The sequence below is a fragment of the Malus sylvestris genome, chromosome 17 (assembly GCF_916048215.2).
Source record: "Malus sylvestris chromosome 17, drMalSylv7.2, whole genome shotgun sequence".
NCBI classification, from domain to species: Eukaryota; Viridiplantae; Streptophyta; class Magnoliopsida; order Rosales; family Rosaceae; genus Malus; species Malus sylvestris.
This window is the reverse complement of record NC_062276.1, coordinates 16,930,637-16,951,898: the sequence shown is the minus strand read 5'-3', so window position 1 is coordinate 16,951,898 and position 21,262 is coordinate 16,930,637. Positions and strand designations below refer to the sequence as shown.

Sequence of the window (21,262 nt, the reverse complement as noted above, 5' to 3'; positions counted from 1 at the left end):
AGACCACTCGAGGTGGTTCCGACTAGAGTGCAGGGATATGTGATGAGTTATGGGTTCAGTCATACATGCCACAAGAGGTGGATCCAGCTGACATATTACTGGGATGTTGATTGATAAGATATGGATAAGTTGTACATGTCGCTATAGGTGACTCCGACTTATGAGCTAGCATTGATTGATGAGATATGGATGAGTCGTACAGATCACTATAGGTGACTCTGACTTTTGAGCTAGCATTGATTGATGAGATATGGATGAGCTGTACAGATCACTACAGGTGACTCCGACTTATGTACTAGCATTGATTGATGAGATATGGTTGTAGTCGTACAGGTCACCATAGGTGACTCTGACTGACGTGCTATTATGGGTCATTAAGCACATGATTACTTATATTGCTAATGAGATGCTGTGAGGGATTATATCGTTTAAAGGTCTTTATTAAAGCTTTATTTTCTGGCCCACTCATTCTTGTTTTTATCCCTCTAGGTCTAGTAGCAGAGCTTTCGTATCGACGAGGATTCGTGGCAAGTCTTGGTATTGGAGATTACCTTCGATGGTATGATTTTCAATCCACTCTACTGTACTTTACTTATGCTCTGACGTCACATGTCAAATGGGTTCATTTCTTCTCACAGCGCACACTTGTATTTTGGCACTTTTAGGTTTAAATTTATTCACTTTTTTTCACATCATTACACTTTATGGCTCCGTCACCTTCCAGGTGTTGGCTAGTACGGCTGGATTCGAAGTCCTAGTTGATATTCCGGGTTGGGGTGTGTCACGGGAGAATATGGCAGTGGCGATAAAGTGAATTTGCCTTGCTAAAAATTGTATTTGAAGTAAACTCTGATTTTATTGTAGTTAACTTGCTTGTTAAATAAAATTGAAATTTCGATTTATTGTTGGCTTACCAATTTTATTTACATTCTCGTAGGGCGTTAAAGCACAATTTTGTTCCACTCTATTTGCCTTACTTTCTATTGGGAACGTGGTGTTATAACGTTGCGGCATGACATCATAGTATCAAAATGTCAATAGGACGTGGCACTATTAGGTGTCTGGTTTGTGGATGTGACACCACTTGTCAGGCACCAACCCAAGACCATCCTAAAACATCATAAGGGTATATGAAAGTAAGTAAAAGATAACAAAAGCAGGGAAGAGATAACCAAAATCTCAATAAGTGCCAGAAAGCTAGAAGAGCTAACATATCTAAGAAGCACGTGCCGCACAACAGCATCGATACATTCATTAACAAGCTGGCCAGAGGATATCATCTATCCATCCTTGAATTCCATGTACTTGGCATGCTGAGCCGTGAGTTTACCACTAACAATGACATGCATGTTGTAAAGTTAAAAAAATAAAATAAAATAAAATAAATCTCTTTACTAAGTTGGTGTGTAATGCTTACTAATAATGTCATTGAAAGGAAACAGCTTTCGTTCTCACCTCACATCCCATTGATCCACTTTCCATGACAAATTTAAGGACACCAAAGGCCATAGCATGCCCTAACAAAAAAGAAGGTAAAAGGTAAGTTCAATAGGAGTCGACAAAACCCAAACCCCAAGGTAATAACTAAAGCATAATGGTTGTACAAGACAGAGTTATATAAACCTAACGTATGACAGAAACCAAGCAACACAGAACAAGGAAATGTTGAATAAGAACACGGAAGCTTTCAAGCCATTTGGTTTAGCAACCATCAAAAAGCTGTAGATTAGCATTCATAAAGACTATGGTTCCTAAAGGAACAATAATAATTGACCAACTCGGAATTCAAATTAACTTCATTTAGTAATGAATGTTTAATTAACTGATTCCCTCAAGCACTCAAGTGAAGCACGCGCTGACAATTAATGAAATGTAGGAGTTCCCAACCTCCAAGAACTATTTATTAGTTTAAACAGACTAACAAAACTCAGACCTACAGTGTAAGCATTCTTGAAGATCTTAATGCATTATGATGAGCAAAGGGAGATTAAAAACTGAATGCTATTGCTATTAACGATAGGCAATCAAGAAACACTGGACAAGTGGAATCATTTTCCTTAGAAAGAGAGATCTCAGTTGCGTGGATGTACAAACTAAACTCAGCTATTTGCAGATGTCCATAATTATTTATACTAAAAAATTCACATGTAAAACAATAGTCACTTTAAGTTTGCAGTCTACAGGGTAGCATTTTTGTTACTATAGATTAATGCTAATAGATTTCCAATAATAGATACAGACAAGCATCTGAGCCTGTGCAATGCTGCGGGTTTCAAAACTATGTTAAACATGAAAAAGTTTTGAAAAAAATATGTGCCAAAAAGTAGTGCTTATATAAATATATTACATGAGAAATTAAGGATGATGATATGCCATAGTTAGAGCGTGCTATTTACATTCTCATACTACATGACGAAAATTAGGATGGTAGTATGCTATAGCCAAGAAGTTCTATTTACATTCATATATTATATGACAAAAATTGAGGATGTTAGTAGGCCATCCTCATGGATTGTTTTTCAAAAGCTATGGTCCTATCCCAATGAGTCTTTTACATCTAAGACTGTACAAAGCTTAAAAAGTAAGATTTGTTCCATTAAAGGCACCCATATGCATAACTACGTTAATGGCACCTCATTCGTCTTGTACGACAGTAATGAACTGAAATTCAAAACAAAAAAATTAATAACAGAATTTGATCACTTATGAATTGGATGACTCTAAATTGCATAGGAATAAATTGAATGACATATGATACTATCTAAAGACGAAAGCAACTTTGTATTATCTAATTATGACATATTTAAGAATGTTAAATTTCTTTTCAAGCCACACAAAAAAATTTGACAAAATTGAACTTGGGTTATTCACATTTTGTATTAGATATCGAAAGTCATGTTGAAAGCTCCAAAATAACCAACCCAACATCTAATCAAGTACACACCTAAGCAAAGCATAAGCAAAAAACAATTTCTTACTCCTTAATCATTTATCAAGCACAGTAATACAATCAAACAAAAACGCTTAATCGTTTCTCTAACATTGGCCAAAAATTTAAACAATCATTGATTAACCCTAAACATATTTATATATTTTACTTCCATTAGCGGCATACTTATACTCAACACACACAATATAAGCAAAAATCGAACTACAATTGTGAATATAAAAGTTCTTCCTCAGATACTAAGCTTCTAATAAAGCAAGAAATATATACTGACGATCATCATATTAGGTCATGTTTCTTATGTAGCATCTATTTAGTTTGATTGTGAAAAATGAAATCAGATTAATGGAGTTAGTACTTTGTAACAGGAATTGGAATGATCATAGATTTCGTCAAATTGCAAATAGTCATAAATTCATATTATGCAAATCATTTTCACCAACAACCCAAGTGAAATAGGCAGATCTATATTATCTAATATTTATAAAGACATAATTCCATATTAGAGAGACTACTCATTCAAGATGGAAAAAAAATTGTTAAGTGATTGGATTTTTAATGTCTATGCAACTAGGGTCAAAATCACATGAAATACTTGCAAGAATACAAGGATATTGTAGTATAGATGCTCATGCAAGGTCGTTTTCCTCAAGGACTATTTGGATAATTGATGTAGAAACAATTCCTAATTAAATACTTAGAATTAAATCTTGAGAAAAGAGAGTTTGAGAGTGGGTAATATTAAAAAATGAATTTTAAACAAAAACTAAAATAATCGAAGAAAAGAGTTTTAAATACCAATTTATAAAGGCATTAGGGTTCCACCATCACCTAGCAATCCTATGAATTTCTACCAATTACTTACGATTTACACATGCCACTTCGAAGGTTAGGTTTTCCTAATACATATTCTCCTCGTGATATTCAAGCAAGAACGTATGTCTAACATGCAATCCGTCTGTGATATTCAGATCAAATATGAACATGCAAGACTCATTAAGTTTTATGAAAACCTTTTGAAGAACCATGCAACTCCTAAGAACGTGATATTCGCCTTAGATGAAATTACAATTATCAATCACAAGAAGCAATACTCAATCCTCCGGTGATATTCCGACCGAATTGCATCCAATTACTTGTCTAAACATCCTAATGGTGGCCAATCATCAAGATAATTAGATAGTTTAAAACAGTGATCAATAATTCAAAGTGTGCATGCAATCAATCATAAACAATTAAATAAAAATTACATATTCATGCTAAGGCTCAAGGCTTCGCCCTAGCAAGAAGAATTAGTTATGCATATTCATAACTGAAATCATAGAAAATATTATTAAGAAGAAAAGGAATGAAAACACCTTTAAGTTTCTTTGTCTCTAAAGTTAAATAATAATAAGCGTCGTCTAAAACTGTAGACGGCCAAAGCAATATATTTGCTCAGCCCTCACAAACCCTAAGACATAGGTTTCTTACTCCAACTAGGAAACTAAGAAAAATAATAAAATATCTTAGAAAATAAAACCCTAACTAACTAGGAGAATCTGCCAAGTACTTGTCCAGCCACGTTTTAGTCTCAGATCTACTCCAAATCCGGCCCAAGATAGCTTGTTTTAAAGTTAAGGACGTTCCAAACACATCTCCAGAAGGCCACGAAACCATCAGAGGTCATCTTGGGCTCTAAAAACGCAATTTAAGCCCAGAAACGTCATTTTCCAGCACAGCGCATCGCTCCTTTATTTTATCGCTAGAAAATAACCGCTTGATGGAAAAATCCCAATTCTTGATACGATCACGCTAAGTAACTCACGAACGTCTTCCAACTGGAATTACTCCAAAATTCGTCCATTTGACCACGTTTTGCTTCAGAGGAAGTCGAGAGTCCTATATTGAAAATACAATTCAAAGTATCAAAATTCTTCCAAAATATTAACCAAAATATACCAAGAATAGGGTTAAATATATAATATAAAATTCACTTATCATTAAGAACATTGATTTATGAGTGTTGGGATCCATACTCTATTTGCTTGAGGTTTGATCTGTGTTTGCTACATTCTTGTCATAAGTCTCTGCAGATGCGATGACCTCTTCACTGTATCCACTTGTGGTATCACTTGGATCATGTAAATGGAAAGTGATTAATCATTAATGCACATCTAGTAATGAAAAAAAAATGTTTACTTAGTTATTTGTTTTATTTTATTTTTTATAAAGACTAACCTCTTAAGTTTTTTTCGTTGGTGTAGAGGTGAAAAAGTTTTTCTGATTGGTTCCTTTGTCATTTCTTTAAACTTGAACTGCTCTCAGTTGGAGATGTTGGTAGAGATTTCTTGAGTGAGATGTTGGCAGAGGGCGGCATTTCATGAATGATATGTTTCCTAACAGGGTTACTTATTGCTTCATCACCTTTGTTGTTGTTTGAAGGGTGAGTTTGTGTTTGATCATGGAAAAGAACTTGGATGAGTAAGTCATTTATACTCATGTCATTTTTAACTTTCTCAAGTTTGAGTTGGAAAAATTTGATTTGACCTTTTGCTCAGAACATTTATTGGGGTAATTCCTTTTGGTCACATAAACCTTTGTTGATAACTAATTCTTCACATGTGATTCCAAATAGTTCTTCGGCTGATTTGCCAAAATGACGACATTGGTTTCGTCATTGGCATCTTCAAGAATTAAGCTAACTTTTAACATGTGTTAAAATTGATATGATTATTTATAAAGAAAAATAACTAAGTTTATGTATTATACAGTAATAGACTAAGAGTAATTTCATATTACCAAGCAATAGGTTTCTCAATATCATCAGTTGGACAAACCAGCAGGTCACTTTCGGGCTTTGGTTTTAGTTGTTTGAAACAGATTGGAGAATCATTGTACCCCCAACCGTTACTCAAATCAAATCATGCAACTATTACTTTGCACACGAATGGAGTATTTTGCAATATTTGTTTAGACAATGATACGTATAATACTAAAATGAGAAGATTTACATAATACTATAATGGATTGTTATGCATATCATATGTGGATTGCAATTTCTATGTGTGGGATATTGAAAAAAAAAATTCTAGTTTAGCCAAACCCGAATAAATAACTTAAATATTCTTAGCAAATTGTGCAACAACAAATTATATAGTTTATAAGAGGAGATAATGTAAACGAATTACTTGTGGGTGGTGACTTTCACACCAAATGATGTATAAAAACACATGAAGATTGTGATTGCTATATTACATCTTCTGCTAAAATAAAATTGTAATTGCTATATTACATCTTTTGGTCAAATAAAATTTGTAAATTTGTAAATACTTTATTGACTTTTTATCTAGTGTTTTGAAGATGAACTTCACATTTAGTTTCCACTCTTTCATTTCTAACCATCTTGTCTTCTAATGCTTGCACTGCTGTGATATGCACAACATCTTGCAATTTGACAATCTAATATCATAAGATTATAACATGAAAAAATGTTGGCATACAAAGATTGCATATAAAGTGTAGGTTTATAAATATGTCTAATTACTTGTGAGAATTTCAACTTTATCTAGACAGGATACCTAATAGGATTTTTAGTACCTGCATAAATAGGGTTAAAATTACGTAAAATACTTGCAAGAGTACAAGCAAATTGTAGTATAATCGCTCATGCAAGGTCGTTCTCCACAAAGATTGTTTTACTAATTTTGTAATTAAACTAATTCTTAATTAATTATTTAAAACAGATTTTACCAATGATTTGTGATTTTGAAATTTAAAAACTAAAATAACAATAAAAGGAATCTAAAAAATTGGGGAAAGTGGCACCAAAGAAGGAAAAACATTTTTAAGAATAAAACAATTATGGGAAAGACTAGAGTTTAGCCGTCACCATAAACAATCCTATGCAATTTTACCAATTATTTATGAATTTTCATATACATGCTTTGAAAGATGGGAACTTTAACGAAAAGCACCCGGTACTGTTCACTTTAACGAAAAACCACATTTTTACACTAAAAAGTCAATCCTGGTAGTATTCACTTTACCCTTTATTTTGTCCTTATCATTAAAACTCAAAGTTTTTAAGCCCTTTTCATTAGTTTTCCTTTGAAAGATAGGTTTTCCTAATGCATATTTTCCTCATGCTGCTCAAGCGAAAACGTATAAACGTATATCTAATATGCAACCCGTCTATGATGTTTAGATCAAATATAAACATGTAAAACTCATTAAGTTTTGTGAAAACCCTTTGGAAAACCATGCAACCCTTAAGAGCGTGATGTTCATTTTAAGTGAACTTACAATTACTAATCACAAGAAGTCTTCCTCAATTTCAGGGTGATTTCCAACAGAAATTACATCAAATTACTTGTCTAATATCCGTAATGGTGGTTAATCACTAAGTCAATTAGATAGTTTAAACTCAATGGTTAATATGTCAATTAGAAATTGGAAGCCATTGAATTAGTTGTTAAGCCATTTGTACATGTATGTTATTGTCTGATCACATAGCATCATTCTCTCTCCAAATTTTAACTTTATTCCATTTGACTGGTTTTCTCACCAATTAATGAACCAGTACACATTATAAGCCATTGAATTGGTTTTGAGGTCTAAACATTTTGGGTCTCCACATTCAACAAATTCTAATTTTGATCTTCATATCGTTTCTAAGGGGCTTTAAGTCACAGATTCGTACGATGCTCATTGTCTTGTAAATTTGCAAACAAAATATACATATTGCTAGAAAGAGTGTCTATATATCAAAATCTATGTTGGCAATATGTAAATGTTTACAAACTTGCAGTGAAAACAATAACACAACCCTAGGACACTCAATTAATATAGTGGATAAAAATAAAAAGGAAAAACTTATAGTAAAAAGTGATAAGAATGCATATATATTTTGTGGTAATTCTCTAGTATGTTTGCCTGGTGACCAAATCATTATTTCAAGCCTTTCAGCTATTCTCTCTCTACAGCCAAAAAAGAAAGGAGGCATTGTTCTCTTTTATCTGCAATATCATTAGTCATTGTGAAATGTCAAAGTTCATATCCATGCAAACAAAGGCACTCAAAGTCAAAACCCAGTGAACTTCTTGAAATTTGGTTCTGTTGGATCTTCGAGAGCTCTTGAAATAATTTTGTTGAACTCTAGACCTTTTTGCAGTTGATTAGAACATATTTAAAGAACTTTTAGACACTTGTTGACAGATGCAAGATAATATGAGTTATGGTATGAGTGGTAAGCTACATGGTAAAGATGGTAAAACAAAAAACTCAAGGCTTTTTGGCTATGAGCCTATGGCATTTTGAAATAGTAGGACCTTGGGACTTTTACTGCTAACTCTAAAAAATTGATCAATTTACAACTTTGAAATGCAAAAAGAATTTAATTACACAAAAAGTCTTCCTTTACTATCACCGACTGGAAAAAGGCATGAAAATGATGGGTGCAATTATTTCTTACTAAGAACCTTTTTTCTGCAACATAATATGTGTGTATTATTTAACCATGAGACAATAGAAAATTGGAAATAGGAACTTGAAAACTTTAGTAGCCTTAAAAACTTATGTTCTAGATTCCAAGATGCAGAAGCTCTGCAAAGTTTTCAGAACTCAAATAAAAATCAACAATCCTAAAAACAACATGCACTCATTTACAAAATTTCTGAACTTACCCAAGGCCCCAAATACAATGTAATTAATAAAACACCAAAAACTCCCATACAGATTCATTCATCAAACAACCAAAAGATAAAACCCACAAACTAAAAGCAAAAACGCAAAAAAACCTAGATCAAAACGACAATTAAAGACACCTAAAAACCCAAATTGGGAATCATGAAGGCAATGATCAACGAAGAACTCACCCATATTGAATCTAATAGAGAGAACAAACTACCAGGAGATGAGAATAGTGGCAAAAAAGGAGATGGGTGACATATGAGTGTGTTTGGATGAAAACTTGACCTTTGGGCTTGGGGGGAGTTGGCCCAAAGTGGCAGCCCAAAAAGAAGAAGAACTCGAAGCCCAGTCAAAGCCCAGCCGAAGTCTAGAAGGCAGGAGAAGCCCGTTTCTGACTAGGTGCAGGCCATGCAGACCATTTGCTCACCTACCCAAAGGCCAAGTGGTATAGACTGACCAGCTACACAGCCCATAAAGTACTTTATAATGGCAGTACAAGTAAAATAGCTGATGAGTCACTACCCTTCAAGCTGCATTCGGGCAAGGTTGCTGCTACAGGAGGCCAAGCCGAGTTGTCTATAAAAAAAAGAAAGAGAAACCAGGAATAAGGACACTCAATCAAACCAAAAATACAAGCACAAACTTTGCTCAAAAGCCAGATTTGCCTTCAACACGAAGCTGTAGTCAGCCCAAGCCTTCATCTCTTTCAGGATAAACCCTTTGTAATAGCTCTGCTACCCTGTTCAACTCTTGCTGTAGTATCGATTTCTTTCTGTAAACTCATTTCCCAACCCCTTTTCTAAACTTTCAAACCCCCTGATAAACCACAAAGATAGGAAGTTGCAAGACGATCAACCTTGCCCGACAAGGTTAAACCTTGCCCAACCTTCTTTGTTTTTGTCTTTTCATTCATTAGCCTAGCAATATGTTGTATACTACAAGTTGTATTCAAGTTATTTCTAGTAATATGGCTATTAAAAGACTCTCTCAGTGCTTGAATCCGATTTGAATATGTCTTCATAGTTCAAGTCAGATCTGAGTTCTAAGCCCTCGGGCATGTAAGATTTGATCAATTAAAAGTCCTTGACCTCAAGGCATAAAAAAGAACCTTATGTGGACTTAACCCATCCACGACAAGCTTTGATAAACAAGAAGTCCGAAGTTACTTGAGGCGCAAGTAATCGACATATCACTTAGTTTTATTTCTATTATATGATGATAACCATAGAACGTTTGAGTACAGAATGAATCCTAATGGGAAGCCTCAAGGCCTACATCTAAGGCCCCACAAAGGCACCTATTTGGATTCATCCTGTTCCTCGGGCTAGAACGTTTAAGTACATAATTAATTCTGATGGGAAGCCTCAAGGCCTACATCTAAGGCCCCACAAAGGCACCTATTTGGATTAATTCTGCTATTTGGGCTCAGGTAATCAGAAGTATAATGGTTATAAAACTCATCTAACCAAGAACACGAACCTTATATATTCGAGTACTAATGTTAGTTATTAACGGGAAGCCTCAATGCCTACACCTAAGGCCCTACAAAGGCACCTGTCATAACTAATATAGTCTATCGGGTATATATGAAATCAGAACTCAACATCCGTTTTACATCTGCCATGCTGAAGATGGCAGTGGCACGCCTGAGCACTTAAAAAGTTAATCTTGATTGTGAGCCTCAAGACTTACACCTAAGGCCCCACAAAGGCACATTTCAAAGTTAACTCTGTCATTTTCTTTCAGCCTTGCCCGACAAGCATTGCCCGACAGGCTTTGCCCGACAAGACCGCCAAGGAAACAGAAGCCCGACAGAAAGCACCAACCGACGCCAACCTCTGGGGGAGCTGTGCGCTCGTCGGCCAGGGAACATTCTCGATGGAAAATCCTGCCACGAACATAGTTTTGGCACGCCCGGTGGGATCTGTTTGATCAAAAGATATATCTTAAAAATGCCAAAAGATTTGCAAACGACCTTGTTGCAGATGTTGCAAAGATTGGATGACGCCTCCACAGGCTTCAGAAAAGAAACAAACATGGTTAAAAGATCAACTATTCCTACATCCTTACCTCAGCCTGGGGAAAAGGATGATAGGGAAAAAGAGAAAGTTAAAACCAGTCAGCCAGAAGAAGCAATGGCAGATAAAGCTACAGATCCCTTCTCAGAGGCCCTAGTGAATATGATTAGTATGGCATGGGCTGAGAAGGGGAAAGAAAAAGTTACAAGGGAAGTGGAGGAAGGAAGATTGGCTGACAAACCCACAAAAGGGGTGGTCAAATTGCCTGAACATCCAAAAGCAGCCATAATCAAAGGGATGGTTCTGTGCAGCAAGTGCCAATGCGAGTGTGAGCTCAAAATACCACCCGCAGGAATCTTCATGGATCATGAGCTGATCAGGAGGAAGGAAGAAGAGAAAAAGAAAGAAGCCCGCGAAAAAGCCAGGCGGGCAAACCCTTCCCGGAGTGTTTTTCAGCGGCTAGGAGGTGATTCCCAACCAAAAGCTTTATCAAAAGTATTTCGAAATCATGAGGTTTCTGAGGAAGCAAAAAATGAGGAAGCTAAAAGGTCAAATGGGAAGGGTGTAGAGCATTCTCAGCACGACCATGCGGGAAGATAAGCCAAGAGGAACGATAGGATAACAAATCCTGTCCAGAGAGATAACCCTGCCCGCCTTGGGAGAAAATGGTACGTGGTTGGGAAGAATGGGCAGCCTGTTAAACAAATGGGTGCTTCCATGATCAGAAGGGTCCAAAGGCAACACAAAGCCTACATGAACTCCTTAAAAACCCCTGCGATGTCTGAAGCGTCCAAAAATCAAAAGTTGGAGAAAACGTCATCTTGAGGGAGTAGTCAGCTCCGCTGGAGGAGTAAGAAGGAATTAGAAAAGGCTAATAGCAAGACTGAAGGCGAAGGAAACCATGTGCCACAAAGCCTACACCCTGGGAAATATAGAATCTTGAGGAGAGCTCAAGAAGATATGGTTATGGTGCCGACTCCCAGATGGAAGACAGAGCAGCCTATTTGTTTTGGAACGGTCTCATCTGAAAGGAAACCACATTTTCTGTCAGTGGTGGATCATTTCGGGGAAATTCCAAGGCAAATACCATATTCAGGTGTGAATCAACTAGAGGGGGCACCAGAACCACTGCTTCCACCAGATGCAATGGCTTGGTTGGATGAGTTCATGGACCAGATGGGGAGCAAGAATGAAGGACTGCTGGAGCCTAGCAACTTTCATATAAACATGGCATATGTGTTATCCGCCATGTTTGGTGCCCAACCAAATCAGCCCGCCATCATGGAAGGTGATTATGTAGCAACTGAGCCAATGATGGCTCATGTCAATGTGGAGATAGCTGAAGAAAGAGAATTGGGAAAAGCTGAGTCATCTAAAACACCCAAGGAGGGTCCTTTAAGGATCTATACAGACAAGATGGTGTTCAGCCACCTGAACATTTCACTTGCCAATCATCTGAAGCCAATATATGTGACAGCTCATTTGGAGGGAGTGCCCTTCAAAAGGATTTTGATTGATGGAGGAGCAGCTGTTAATGTGCTGACAACTAAGCAGATGAAAAAGTTGGGAAGAGGCACAAATGATCTTATTCATACAGACCTCACAGTTTCTAGCTTCTCGGGCGCTATCACCAGGACTCATGGGATATTGCCATTAGAAGTGGACTTGGGGTCTAAACAGATCATGTTGGCATTCTTTGTGGTGGACTGCACCTCCATCTATGGAGCCTTACTTGGAAGAGATTGTATCCACCAGAGTCTTACCATACCTTCCACTCTACACCAACAAGTGGCTGTCTATCATGAGGCAAACGCAGAAGGGCCAGGCTTTTGGGAGATGGTAGAGGCCGAATCATGGCCATTTCTTCCCACAGCCAATGTGGCGGAAACAAGTTTCTACAATCCCAACGTAGGAATCTTGAAATGTTAAGGAGCAGATGAGAACGGCCGCCCTACCAAGGTGACGGCCCAGAAGCTCTTGGAACAAGGAATGCTCCTTACTACTGAGGAGTGGGATATACCTTGTATCATCCTGACGCCCCTACACCATCAATGACGGAGCAAAAAAGGAAAGATCAGGTAATAGCAGTCAGATCCCTGATTAAAAGACTGCTGGTGTATGGGAAAGGAAGAAGACAAGAAAATGAGCTCTTAGACAAAGAAGAGCAGGAATGGCAGGTAGGAGCTTCGACCAGCCAGGATGAGAGCAAGGAGGAATCTTGTCGAGAAGAATTGGAAAGGGCGATTCAAATGGCCGAGTGCATATATGACCTAGATGGGTTAGACGACCTGCCCGAGAGCCCGGAGCTAGTCGAATTTTTGTGTGCAGAACCTGATAAGCCACCACCAGAGGTCCAAGATCATTTGGAAGTGATTGAACTAGGAATAAAGGAAGATCCAAGGCCAATACAAATCAGTGGTTTATTGGGGAGTGAAGATCAGGCAAAAATTACCCGTCTCTTGCAAGAATTCAAATATTGTTTTGCTTGGCATTATACTGAGATGCCAGGTTTAGATGCAACCTTGGTGGAACACAGAATGCCCATCAAGGAAGGATATAAGCCGGTTAAGCAAGCACCACGAAGGATGTCGAAGAAGATAGAAGAGAAGGTCAAAGAAGAGATTGATAGGCTAGTAAAAGCCGGATTTATCAAGCCAGCCAAATATGTGGAGTGGTTAGCCAACATTGTACCCATTTTAAAAGCTATAACAAAAGCAGTGCGATGTTGTGTTGATTACAGAAATATTAATGGCGCTACACCAAAAGATGAGTATCCCATGCCCATGGCCGATCTATCCATTGATGCAGTAGCAAAACACAAAGTCTTATCTTTTATGGATGGAAATGTCGGGTATAATCAGATAAAGATGGCTCCGGAGGATATACATAAAACAGCTTTTAGGTGCCCTGGGCATGTGGGGGCATATGAATATCTGGTTATGCCATTCGGGCTCAAGAATGCTGGTGCAACCTACCAAAGGGCAATGAATGCCATCTTTCATGATCTGATTGGCCATAATATGGAGGTGTACATTGATGACATCGTGGTGAAATCCAAGACAGAAGAGCATCATCTGATAGATCTCAAGCAGGCATTGACAAGGATGAGGATCCACAAATTGAAGATGAATCCAAAGAAGTGTGCGTTTGGAGTAAGAGCGGGCAACTTCTTGGGGTTCCTGGTTCATCAAAGAGGTGTAGAGGTGGACAAAAACAAAGCATGGGCAATAATGGAGTCACCTTCACCTACAAACAAAGTACAACTCCAGAGGCTGCTGGGCAAAATTAATTTCTTGAGAAGATTCATTGCCAATCTAGTGGGCAAGATCCAGCCACTGACTCCTTTACTAAAATTGAAGGATAAAGAGAATTTCGAGTGTGGACCACCACACCAAGAGGCTTTCAATGGTATCAAAGCTTATCTGACTTCTCCACCAGTTTTGGTGCCACCTAAAAGGGGAAAACCTTTAAAGCTCTATATTTCTGCCTCAGAAAAATCAATCGGGAGTTTACTAGCTCAAACTAATGAAGGCGGGAAAGAGCAAGCAGTGTATTACCTTAGTAGAATTCTGACCGAGGTAGAAACAAGGTATTCCCCAGTAGAGAGATTGTGCTTGGCTCTATATTTTACTGCTAGTAAGCTAAGGCATTACATGTTACCTTATCACGTGCACATCATCGCCAAGACAGATGTGATAAAGTACATGTTGTCAATGCCAATGCTAACAGGAAGGATTGGGAAATGGATTCTAGCACTATTGGAGTTCAGTTTTCAGTATGTACCTCAAAGAGCAGTTAAGGGCCAAGCAATTGCTGACTTCTTGGCGGAGCATCAAGAATCTCAAGGTGAGGAAATCAATATCCCGGGAAGCCTGGAAGTTACTAGCGTTTGGATCCCGCCAAGAGAAGATATCTCGAGCAAAGAGGAGTGGGTCCAACAAGAGATAAGAAGAGTGACTGGCCTCTGGATCACTCATTGGAAGCTGTATTTTGATGGTTCATACACTCAGAAGGCTTAAGGAGCTGGGATTGTCATTATCAACCCTCAAGGGGTTTGTCATTATTACTCATTTCTCCTGGATTACCAAGGAAACACCAATAATCGGGCAGAGTACGAAGCCTTAATAATTGGTCTGGAAATCTTGATGGATCTGGGGGCAGTGAAGGTGGAGGTTTTTGGTGATTCAAAGTTAGTAATAAATCATCTAAATGGTGAGTTCAAGTGCAGACATATCACCATGGCGGGATATTACTTGGTGGCTACACAATTATTGAGTTTCTGGGATTCTGATATATCTGTTAGTCATGTTCCCAGAGGATCCAACCTAGCGGCCAACGAAATGGCGCAACTGGCTTCAAGAGTGCCAATACCGGAGAGGAAATATAGAGTAGATATCGAGATCCAGAGAAGAAACCTTCTTTCTATCCTAGAAAAGGGATTCAGTCTGGATATAATGGTTCTAGAGACCGAGGTAGAAGACTGGAGGTCACCTATCATCCATCATTTGAAAGATCCCTCTTCGCCCACAAGCAAGAAGAATAGACAGCAAGCAACCAAGTATGTCTTGTGGGCAAGAGACCTACTAAGAAAGACTCCAGATGGGTTACTACTGAAATGCTTAGGCCAAGAAGAGTTTATGAGAGTAATGGCCGAATTACATGAGGGAGTATGTGGAGCACATCAGGCTGGAACAAAGATGAGGTGGTTGCTCAGAAGGTATGGATATTTCTGGCCCGACATGGAAAAGGATTGCAAATCCTATGCCCGAGGCTGTGAAGAGTGTCAAAGGCACGGACCTCTCCAACATGTGCCCTCAGTACCTTTGAATCCAGTGGTTAAGCCTTGGCCCTTCCGAGGATGGACAATGGACTTCATCGGGCAGATATATCCAGCTTCTAGCAAGGGGCACACTTTCATAATTGTGGCAACGGATTACTTCACCAAATGGGTGGAAGCATCGGCAGTGAAGTCCATAACCTCAGCCACAGTTAAGAATTTCATTGAAACCAAGATTCTGTATAGGTTTGGAGTGCCCGAAACTATAGTAACGGATCGTGGGCCATCTTTTATTTCAAAAGAAGTTGAGGAGTTTGCAAACAAATACAAAATAAAGATGATCCAGTCCAGTCCTTACTACCCACAGTCAAATGGTCAGGCAGAATCCAGCAACAAGATTTTGGTAAACATTATCAAAAGAATGGTGATGGATAGTCCGGAGAAGTGGCATGAAAAGCTGGGAAACACTTTGTGGGCATACAGAACTTCCAAGAGGGCAGGAACAGGCACAACTCCTTATGCTTTAACCTTCGGGCAAGATGGAGTGCTTCCCATGGAGATCAATGTAAGTTCTGTCAGAATTCAAAATCAGTTCGGGTTACACAGTGAGGAGTACGTCGAAGCCATGTGTCAAGGAATTGAAGACTTAGATGTAGCCCGAATTGAAGCCTTGAATCAGATTCAAGAAGGAAAGAAAGTTGTTGCCCGAGCTTATAACAAAAAGATGAAGATGAAGTCTTTCAAGGAGAGAGATTTGGTATGGAAGACAGTCCTCCCTCTAGGAGCTCAGCTCAGAGGCTTTGGAAAGTGGAGCCCGACATGGGAAGGTCCTTTTATTATTAGTCAAGTATTGGACAAGGGAGGATACTACTTAGCGAACCTTGAAGGAAATAGGCAGAAACATCCTATTAATGTTAAATTCTTGAAGAAATATTGTCCTACACTATGGGATGTTAGAGATTGCTACATTGAGGAGGATGCAAGGTAAAGCAAGCTTCGGGATGCCAAGCGCAGTGTATGTTCATCAATCATTCAAGAAGACAGAAAGACAAAAGTTGCTAAAGTAATGTTTATTTCATTTCGACAAATTGGTGAAATTTACAACAAATTCAAATCCGACGTATTACATTCGATTCCTTCCTGATGTAATGTTGTTCTCAGTTGGTTTTTTGATGTCTCCATGGATAGAACCCGATCAGGTGATCGGGTTGTGCGGCTAAGACACGCCTGGTAGAGGATCCTTAGACAGAGTCATCACCATATGTGATGGTGAAGCCTGATTTATCACAGCAACGAGCTGGAAGGCAAGCCTTCAAGAGGAAACCGCCTGACCAAGGGTGTTGAACATAGCGGGGTGTTTGACCAAGGGTGTTGGAGATAGCAGCCATTTGATGAAAACCCATTTTCTCACGAAAAGGGAGTTTTAGGAAACCCTACTTAGATCCTGAAGAACCCATTTCTCAATTTTGGATAAAGACGAACGCTCGAGGGAGATAAAGAAGGAGGCTGGAGAGGATTTGTTGGTTTGACAGAAGAAATTTCGAGCCAGAATTTATAAGGACCTCAGAGGACAGTTCAAAGGTCGTGGGAAGAGCAAGAGACACAGGATCGCCTTCATCCTGTCCAAAAAACACAAGTTCCAAGAGTTGATATACAAGCATGCAGATATTCAATCAATGTTGGCGCATAGGATTCCAGCCTTAACGTTGATTGAAGGGGGCACTGTTTGGATGAAAACTTGAGCTTTGGGCTCGGGGGGAGTTGGCCCAAAGTGGCAGCCCAAAAGGAAGAAGAACTCGAAGCCCAGTCAAAGCCTAGCCGAAGTCTAGAAGGCAGGAGAAGCCCGTTTCTGACTAGGTGCAGGCCATGCAGACCACTTGCTCACCTACCCAAAGGCCAAGTGGTATAGACTGACCAGCTACACAGCCCATAAAGTACTTTATAGTGGCAAACAAGTAAAATAGCTGATGAGTCACTACCCTTCAAGCTGCATTCGGGCAAGGTTGCTGCTACAGGAAGCCAAGCTGAGTTGTCTATAAAAGAAGAAAGAGAAACCAGGAATAAGGACACTCAAACAAACAAAAAATACAAGCACAAACTCTGCTCAAAAGCCAGATTTGCCTTCAACATGAAGCTGTAGTCAGCCCAAGCCTTCATCCCTTTCGGGATAAACCCTTTGTAATAGCTCTGCTACCCTGTTCAACTCTTGCTGTAGTATCGATTTCTTTCTGTAAACTCATTTCCCAACCCATTTTCTAAACTTTCAAACCCCCTGATAAACCACAAAGATAGGAAGTTGCAAGACGATCAGCCTTGCCCGACAAGGTTAAACCTTGCCCGACCCTCTTTGTTTTTGTCTTTTCATTCATTAGCCTAGCAATATGTTGTATACTACAAGTTGTATTCAAGTTATTTATAGTAATATGGCTATTAAAAGACTCTCTCAGTGCTTGAATCCGATTTGAATATGTCTTCATAGTTCAAGTCAGATCTGAGTTCTAAGCCCTCGGGCATGTAAGATTTGATTAATTAAAAGTCCTTGACCTCAAGGCATAAAAAAGAACCTTATGTGGACTTAACCCATCCACGGCAAACTTTGATAAACAAGAAGTCCGAAGTTACTTGAGGCGCAAGTAATCGACATATCACTTAGTTTTATTTCTATTATATGATGATAACCATAGAACGTTTGAGTACAGAATGAATCCTGATGGGAAGCCTCAAGGCCTACATCTAAGGCCTCACAAAGGCACCTATTTGGATTCATCCTGTTCCTAGGACTAGAACGTTTGAGTACATAATTAATTCTGATGGGAAGCCTCAAGGCCTACATCTAAGGCCCCACAAAGGCACCTATTTGGATTAATTCTGCTATTCGGGCTCAGGTAATCAGAAGTATAATGGTTATAAAACTCATCTAACCAAGAACACGAACCTTATATATTCGAGTACTAATGTTAGTTATTAACGAGAAGCCTCAAGGCCTACACCTAAGGCCCTACAAAGGCACCTGTCATAACTAATATAGTCTATCGGGTATATATGAAATCAGAACTCAACATCCGTTTTACATCTGCCATGCTGAAGATGGCAGTGGCACGCCTGAGCACTTAAAAAGTTAATCTTGATTGTGAGCCTCAAGGCCTACACCTAAGGCCCCACAAAGGCACCTTTCAAAGTTAACTCTGTCCTTCTCTTTCAGCCTTTCCCGACAAGCATTGCCCGACAGGCTTTGCCCGACAAGATTGCCAAGGAAGCAGAAGCCTGACCGAAAGCATCAACCGACGCCAACCTCTCGGGGAGCTGTGCGCTCATCGGCCAGGGAACATCCTCGACGGAAAATCTTGCCACGAACAGAGTGATTTTTGGGTTCTGGGTCTTCGATTTTTCGTTCAAGGGAAAAATGGGGGAATGGAATTAAAGCAATAGCTTTAACGTTGGAAGAAAATGGAGCAGGAAGAAGAGGTCGATCTGTAGATGGTCTGTGTAAGTGCAATCCCAGATGTCAAGAGGTGTTCTAGTCAGTGGCAAAAGTTGAAATAAAAGAAACTAAGCGAGGGCATATTTGGAAGAACATTGTTCTTTAACGTTTTTTCAACTTTAATATAGATTCAAAGTGCATGGCATGAATATGTGAGTGTGCAAAAGAGACTTCAATTTAGGAAGCAATTCACAGTTCATAGAGATAAAGATATAATGAGATTTTGGAAAGTAAAAACTCCAACACATCATCCACAAGAGTAAAATTTATGTAATACTCAATCATGTTTAAAACTTAATTATTTCGTAAAAATGCTTGTACTTTATTTATTTCCCTCAATCACAATGATGTTCTTCCAAATATTAATAAGTAAAGAGATCAAGCCATATTTCAGCATACTTCCAGACATCAAGCCCTCCTAAAAGCTTGTAATGCAAGGGCTATGCTGAGCAATGGCACAAAGCCCTCGGTTGTTGACTTTCTTTACATAAAGCTCAACACTGTTCTCATGAAACTTAAGACGCTTCTGAACAACAAATGTCAGTTCTCCAATTATTTTTCCCTTTTCACCTAAGCCTATCAACGAAAAAGTCTAATCAAGAAACACAAACTTATCAACACATGTCATAAACAAAATCCATCTCATGTTATAAGCTAAATCAGGCAACATTTTTTCCTCCCAAAATCTCTAGAAGTAGAAGAATCCTCACATTTTCATTTCCAAATAAACTCATTGTATGAGTATCGAATTCTCACATTTTCATTAACTGAGCAAAGGGACAATCATTTATTTTCAGAATTTTTTTTAAGGGAAATGATTTAACACTCTCGTCATCTCCTCTGCAGTCCTTTATCTGTTCTTGTCCCTTGATTATTCAATCCAAGGGTAGACAAACGTATCGGAGAAAAAGGGAGTGCGGAAATCATTTTCCTTTTCAAAAGCCTTATCCAACAAAACATTAAACCACAATCAAAGTTATTGACTTTCAGTTAATTACGCAGTATAAATCCACAAATTAAACCTCAAAACTCAAAAACTCAACCAAAATAAATAAACAAACACAATACCAAGAACGTTGTGAGTCCAAGTGGCTCTGATAATGATCTTGGTTTGCATCGCTATAACCCTAACTTCAATGCCGGAGTAGCCATCATCTCCCAGCTCTTTGGTCAACAACTCATTCAGCTCATTGAAGAACACTCAGTCCGCCTCAATAAAATTAGATACCAAATCGTATTCTTTCAAAGAAGTGGAAATCTTCAAAAAATGTACATTAGAGCATGTTTGGGCGGCGGTGAGGCCATTCGCTTTTTGTTCATTCAACTTTAGGGATATGTTCAGTGAGTGAGCTCTACAACTTTTGGTAGTTGCATTATTTGGATTGAGAAATGTTAGAAAGTTAAGAGACAATATAGGAGGGTAAGGGGTGATCTGACCGTGAAGACTATGGACGTTCGAGATTGAAGCCTTATTAAAGTCAATGAATCCCCAAAAGATTAGGGCATATATATACTATAGGGCAGTCTATGTTTAGTTCGAATTAGAGTGATCATTTAAATCGGTGAGTTAAATTTGTGGAGTGATCTATGGAACTTGAAACTCATGAGAACTTTTAGGTTTGGAACAATGAATCACGAATTTGATATTAATATATTTTTCAATGCTTTAATGTAAATATATTGTAAATCCCGATTTAGGTGTCAGCCTGTCCCTAGGTCTGATGTTCAACTCGTATGTAAGCGAGCTTCACGTGATGTAGTACTAAAAGGTAAAACCTATACCCACCCTGTTCTATTGTCAGAATATCTCTACAGTGGACTTGTGTGCCTATATACATTAATGAGCAGTAACTTATACTTTGAGATGACTGTTATATACGTACCTCGTATTCTTCGACTTACGATATCTGCCGGGTACTATACAGTTACGTAATATTATTATTTTTGGGAAACTATATATTGTTTTACAGCAAAGGATTACACGTTTACAAAAAAGTTATCAAAACTTTATATTATAGGCATACTCACCCTTGTTTTTCGCCCCTCCATGATTTTAGTGACAGAATTCTTTTGACGACGAGGACTTCTGGCAAAGGCTGGCATGTAGTAGGTTACTCCTGATAGTATAATCATTACTATACCTTAATACTACAATTTACTATGCTCTAAGGGTTTAACCTCACTCACATGTGCACTCTAGAATTAGTTACTTTAAGTTTTAAATTTGTAGCATTTTCTAGATCACCATCACTTTCTAGTTTCATCACCTTCTAGGTGTCGGCCAACACACCTCGATTTGGGTGTTTAGGTGGATATTCTGGGTGTCACATCTCGGCCCGGGCCCCCACCACATCCCGGGTTCGACTCCG

General features: G+C 38.5%; 1 pseudogene; it reads right to left on the bottom strand.

The window, feature by feature from the left end:
* Positions 1 to 1,053: 1,053 nt before the first annotated feature.
* LOC126611852 (40S ribosomal protein S3-1-like) lies at positions 1,054 to 20,942 on the bottom strand (annotated as a pseudogene).
* Between the last annotated feature and the right edge of the window lie 320 nt (positions 20,943 to 21,262).